Raw genomic sequence first — 5,774 nt, 5'->3', positions numbered from 1 at the left:
CTGCCCCGCGCTCGCCCCGCCCGCCGCGCCGCCCGTCAGCCGCCGCCCGCACATGCCCGCTGCCCGCCGCTCCCGCGGACGCCGGGGCAGGGCCGGGCCGCGCCGCCCCGCCCGCGCTCCGCAGGGCGCCCTCGGCGGCGACGGCCCGCAGCCTCCGCAGCCTCCGCAGCCTCCGCAGCCTCCGCAGCCTCCGCAGCCTCCGCAGCCCGTCGCCGTGCGGCTGTCGGTGCACGCGCGGATCTGCGGGGCGCGGCAGCGGCCGAGGGGCGCTGCGCTCCGCACGGGGGCGGCTCCGCACGGGGGCCCGCCCTGCCCGGGGGTCCCCGAGCCGCCCGGCGGGAGGTGAGGGACGTTGTTGCGGGCGGGCCGATCTGCAGCGCTGCACGCGCAGCTCCCCCGTGCTGCTGTCTCGCGTGAAGAGTTATTGATTCGTTCTAAACACATCCGTCCTTATGTGGCGATAGGCGGCCGCCGTACGGCTGCGTGTACTTTTGGGGCACCTCGAAAACTTCGCATCTTCAAGTCAGGCTTTGGGCCGGAGCTCGGGGCTCGGGGCGCCGTAACGCTGGGAGTGCCGGGGGGACAAAGGGGGGCTGCTTTTGTCTGCGGAGAAGCCCCTTATCGCGGGCAGAAGGTCCTAGGAGCGGGTTTGCAGCAGCTGTCGTGCAGAAATTGAAGAAGGAAAATTAAAGGGTTTCAAGCTGTTAGAGCTTTCATATAAATCTGACGATCCTTCAGGCTCAATAAGATGGGGAAATGAACAGCTAATACACTTTTGCTCTTAGCAAACGTTTTCCGGGACTGAATATGTTGGTAGGGCTGCAGCTGTGCAGCGGATTTGGAGTTGTGAGTAACCAAGATTCTGGACACGGGTTGGAATTTTAACACGCCGATGTCTGGAGATGTTCTCTCACTCAGTAAGCTGTGCATCTGCAGCCCATCCAGCCTTTAAATGTGTGTGCATACAGCTTGAAGGTTGCGAAAGTTGGAAATTAATTTTACTGAAATTAATCAAATGTTTAATGTAATGACATTTTTCAGTGTACTGGTAGGTAGGGGCCTAAATCAGTAGGATTACAGGAATCTGCCCAGGTGAAGCAGCAGCAGGAAATGAAGTTCAGAAAATCAATGTAAGAGAAATGATGCTAAGAATTTCCCAGCTCCTGGATCTGCCTGCGAAGTGTCAGCAGTACGACACGCGTCCCAGGCAGCAGCAGCCAGCTGTCCTTCAGCACAGATCATGGAACCGTTCGTGTTCCGCTGGTTTGTTCGAGACCCAAACCAGCACCGCTTCTCAGCATCTGCAGGGGTGGCAGGGCTGTGACACGCGCAGTGCTGGGTGGGTTCTGTGCCCCCCGGTGCTGCCCCGCACTGCCTGCAGCTGCACCCTGTGTGCGGGGCGCTGCCTGGGCCCCCGTGCTGCCCGGGAGGAGCTCCACTCTGTGCTGGTGCAGCTGTGAGTGCGGTGGTGCAAAGTCACTGTGAAGAGCGAGCGGTGAGGGGCACGCCAGGCGTTGGGATGGTTGTGAATAACGGCCTTCAGCATCCGTGGGCATTCGCTGTGGGGCAGCGGTGCTCAGAGCAGAGCTGAGAGGAATGGTGTGCGGTGTGGTAAGAGGCACAACGCAGCACTTGTAGGGAAGCGACTGACTGTGTCACGCGTTCTCAGACCCGGAGCTGCAGGACATGGTTGTGTTTTTGTCTTCTCTGGCATCCTGTTGTGTACGAGAAGTTGTACCGTGATAAGGCCCATGTAAATGCCTGCAGCAGCCCTTGTTAAATTACAAGAGAAATGGACAGGATCCTGAATGTGAGAGATTATCTGATGGCTTATGGCAAAAATACTGTGAAAATGAGCAAAGAAAAGGAAACATTAGAAGCCAGGCAGTTTGTGCATGTGAAAAAGATGTTTAATAACACTACGACAAAGGGGGCAAAAAGTAGGAAAACAAAGTACATATGTGTTATGGTCATGTTGTGAAATCAGTTATTTGGTGGAATGAATGGCAGTTGGAAGCACTCCACAGCTGAGCAAAATCCTGAGCACTTTGTTTCTCTGCTTGATACCTCTGCTTGTTTGTTGCACAAAATACAGCACGGAAATTCTGCAGTGAGTGGCACTGCTTTTAGAACCCTGTTGAGGAAGCAGTTCCTGTGCTGAATGGCTCCAACTTTCAGTCACTTCAGGTAACAGCCTCAGCTGTATGGATACGGAGATCACAGACAGGTTTTTGTTGGTGTGGATTCAAGAAATGATCTGAAGGACTGTGTGGTTTCATAAATGAAAGTAATGTGAAAAATAGTTATCTTGGTTTTTTTTATTATCCTGAATAGTCGGGGGTTAGACACTACAGATGATCCTTACCTATGATTTTCAATTATTTCATGAAATGACTGAGCAAAGCAGCCACTGAGTGTGGTGGTTGACAACATTGTTCTTTTTTCAGAATTGGTGATTTCATTGTATAAATGTCATATGATGCTTAGTATGGGGGAAACTATTAAGTCAAGTACAACTACTGGCAAACAGCGTTTTGGAGCTGCTGGTATTTCAGCTGCCATGCACAGTATTTGTTGAGGACTTGGCAGATCTGTGGCGAATCCCTGTTTCCTCGGACATCCCCCTGAATTTGCTTTAGGTGTGAGAGAAAGGCAGATGCTAGAATGGTGCTCATCTGTATAGCAGCGGTGTGATTTACAAAGAGCCCACTTGCAGCATATTGGATGTCCTGTGCATGCAGTTCTGGGGGATGCAGCGGGGCTCCGCACGATGCAGTGCAGGAGGGCACAGCGCAGGTCAGCCCTCGGCTCTGGAGTTCCCTCTGCTGCTGCTGGGGGCACAGCTGAGCACTGCGGGGCTGTGGGAGGGCAGACGCCGTGCCTACCAACGTGCTTGAAGGGAAGATCCTTTGGAAGATAAATGAGCAGAACAAAAAGGAGAACATACGTGAGGGTTTAGAACACATTTCTAGTGTCTGAATGGAGGTGAAATGCGCTGCAAATATAGGAGTTGTGTTAATTTTCCAAATTCTGAAGGAATTTGAAATGTGAAAGTGGACTTTCTGCTTCAGTGTAGATTGCTGTAACTACAGCTGCTGCTGTTGCTGCTCAACTGCTGGTTAAAGACTGAAGTCTGCTGTGAAAAACAGTAAACGTGATGAGTTTTGGCCAGTGTTGCTGCCTTAGAGATCACTGCTGTTTTGTTTCACAGTTTGGACAGGACATCACATAAAGCAGCGAGGGGAAGCTTCCAAGTAAACAAAGTGGTGGTGGCTCTGCACATGTGAGTAAGCTGTGCATCTCATCGCTGCCTGGCAGATCACCTGGGGCAGTAGCACGGGAGCGTGGGACTGGCGTGGTTCAGCTGGATATGGGGAACGTTTGCTCTCGTGAATGGTCCATAGCAAGCTTACAGGTGGCTGCTAAGCGGCCCTGGCAGGCTGATGACAAGCTTCTGAAATGAGGAGGGGGAATTGTGTCACACTGTGAACTTGTTGCTGCTCCCTTACAGCAGGCACATATTATGTTTTGTTACAGTTTTTGTCGTGTTTCATTTACGTTCATGTAAGTTCCATAGATATTTATACATTTTTTGATGAAGTGCCAACCACACAGATGGCGATTGCACATACTGCTGTGCACGGCAGTGGTGGTGGTGTGGTTGCCATCCCTGGGAAGAGAAACACAACTGGTGGAACAGAGCCGAGGTGGTGGCTTTTCTGCAGCAGTGGCAGGGAAGGAGACAGCTTGGTGCTGTCAGTGCAGAGGGGAGGACTGGGGGATCGGCACAGGTCCCATGTGAAGCACACAGCCACGCGACAGTGACTTCTGGGAGAGAATCTGTAGCTAGCTTTGCAGCAAAAATGAACATTTAGCTGATCTCTGCCAGTCTTTGTGCTTTCAGCTTCATGCAAAAGCAACTAAATATAGGGGATCGTTTGAACTGACCTTAAAGATACAATGGTGATGCAAAGGAATTATTCTTAAGTGGCTGAGAAAAGTAAATTTGCTAAAAGCACTACTCAGAGATTCAGACTCAAATAACAGAGTAGCGCTTCTGGTTTGCTAATGGATTGTGCTCTGCAGTGTGTGTTCGTAAAAACATACCGTTGTATGAACCCATAATCTTTGAGGTGATTTGATTGTGATCTGGGACTAACAGCCCTCATTACAGGAGGTTGCCTGAGGTACAGCAGAGCCACGTGTCACACCGTGTGCAGGCTGAGGAATGGAGCAGGGAGCGGTGAAGGTGGGAGCCCGGCTGCAGGGAGCCTGGCCTGGGGGAGAACAGCCTGAGGGAGTGCAGGCCTCGGGCAGGTGGGCACCAACCTCGGTGACTGCACACGGAATGGGGAAAACAGCATATTGGCAATCACAGCACGTGGACCTGAGGGCTTCCTGCTGTTTGAGTGCCTTCAAACATAACTGGAATGTCTGTTCCTTCCTGGCATTGTGTCCAACTGGAGAGTCCCTTTGTGCTGGGCTCAGGGAGAGGCACTGCCCCGAGCAGCTTGCTGTCTTTGTCCTTCCCCTGAGAGGAAAACAAGTTCAGCTTAAAGTCGTGATGTTTTCCTGAGTGCTGCCTTTTGACGTCTTCAACCTGCATTATCTTTTACGTGCAGCTGTTGGCGGAGGAGAAGGAAGGCCATAGTGCCTGCAGCTCCACCAACACTCTGTGCCGTGACCAGGATAGGGCAGGCCCTGCTCTGCTCTGCTCTGCTCTGCTCTGTTTGCTCTGCAGGCGTTGCTCCCCTGCTCAGACCCAGGGCTGCACTTCAGTGGAGGCTCAATTGGAGGTGCTTGCAGGTTCCATCAAATGAGCTGCTTCTATTACTGCCTGAAGGCTCAGGCTTCTGACAGGTGTAAGTAATAGCTGCTTCTTTATTTTTAGTGGACGATAGTAAACTTGAGTATATAGAAAGTCACCTGAGTAATAAACATTTGAATGCCTGAATGTCTGTACCATAAACACCATCAGTGCCTCTCAGAACCCTTTGTAGCCTCTGCAGATTCTGTAGAGAAAAGCACTGGACTCGATGATTCATTATCAGGAAGTGGCAGCAGCAATTAGTGAGCCCTGAGTGCCCAACACAGCCACGATTGCACTGATTCACACATTAAATGAAGACAGGGTATCAGGATGTAATGTGGTGTGCTTTGCAGGCTGGCCTTACTGCTACCACTGCCTTTCTCCAGCTTTGAAGAGAGACGTCGCTGAGTCACAGCAATGTCTGCTGTCACTGGTGCCCATGAATTAGGTTATTGAGCTGGCCAAGTAGGTTTTCTGTGGCAAAAGCTGTCCCTTCCCTCCAGTTTTAAGTGTATCACAAGCAACAACTGTGGCAAAGCATCAGAGATGGATCCACAAAGAAAGGATGAGGGGTGGTATCTTGAAGAGATGTGGAAGGATAGGTGGAAACAGGGAGCTGGAGGTGATCAGTGGAACCAGCAGGCATCAGCAATGTGCAAAGCAGGCTTCTGTGTTTGCATGGTTGCCTGGTGGTTTGCAAAGAGTGCAGTGGATCTATGTAAGGAAATAAGAACAGTGCTGTTAGTGACATTAACAGCATCAAATAGAGGAGCACTCCTTAGGGAAATGCAATGAAACCTTTTCTTAGATGTCCACAACACCGTTTTCCTGTACCTGCACATAACTTCAGTGTACCCAAAGAATATGAGAACTCTTTAATTCAGAACTATTTGGGTAAGTCAAGTCGAATTGTGCTCTTAGATACCCTCGCATAAACTAGAGCTCTGCTGTTGCAATTCTGTTC

At 51.2% G+C, this 5,774-nt stretch overlaps 1 long non-coding RNA gene across 1 annotated transcript in view; it reads left to right on the top strand.

The window, feature by feature from the left end:
* Positions 1-5,774, top strand: part of LOC116227892 (uncharacterized) — a 96,874-nt gene that overhangs the window by 66,330 nt on the left and 24,770 nt on the right. The gene's annotated exons all lie outside the window — the stretch shown is intronic.

The sequence above is a fragment of the Phasianus colchicus genome, chromosome 21 (genome assembly GCF_987193195.1).
Source record: "Phasianus colchicus chromosome 21, bPhaCol1.hap1.1, whole genome shotgun sequence".
NCBI lineage: Eukaryota > Metazoa > Chordata > Aves > Galliformes > Phasianidae > Phasianus > Phasianus colchicus.
This window is presented reverse-complemented; position numbering and strand designations above follow the sequence as displayed.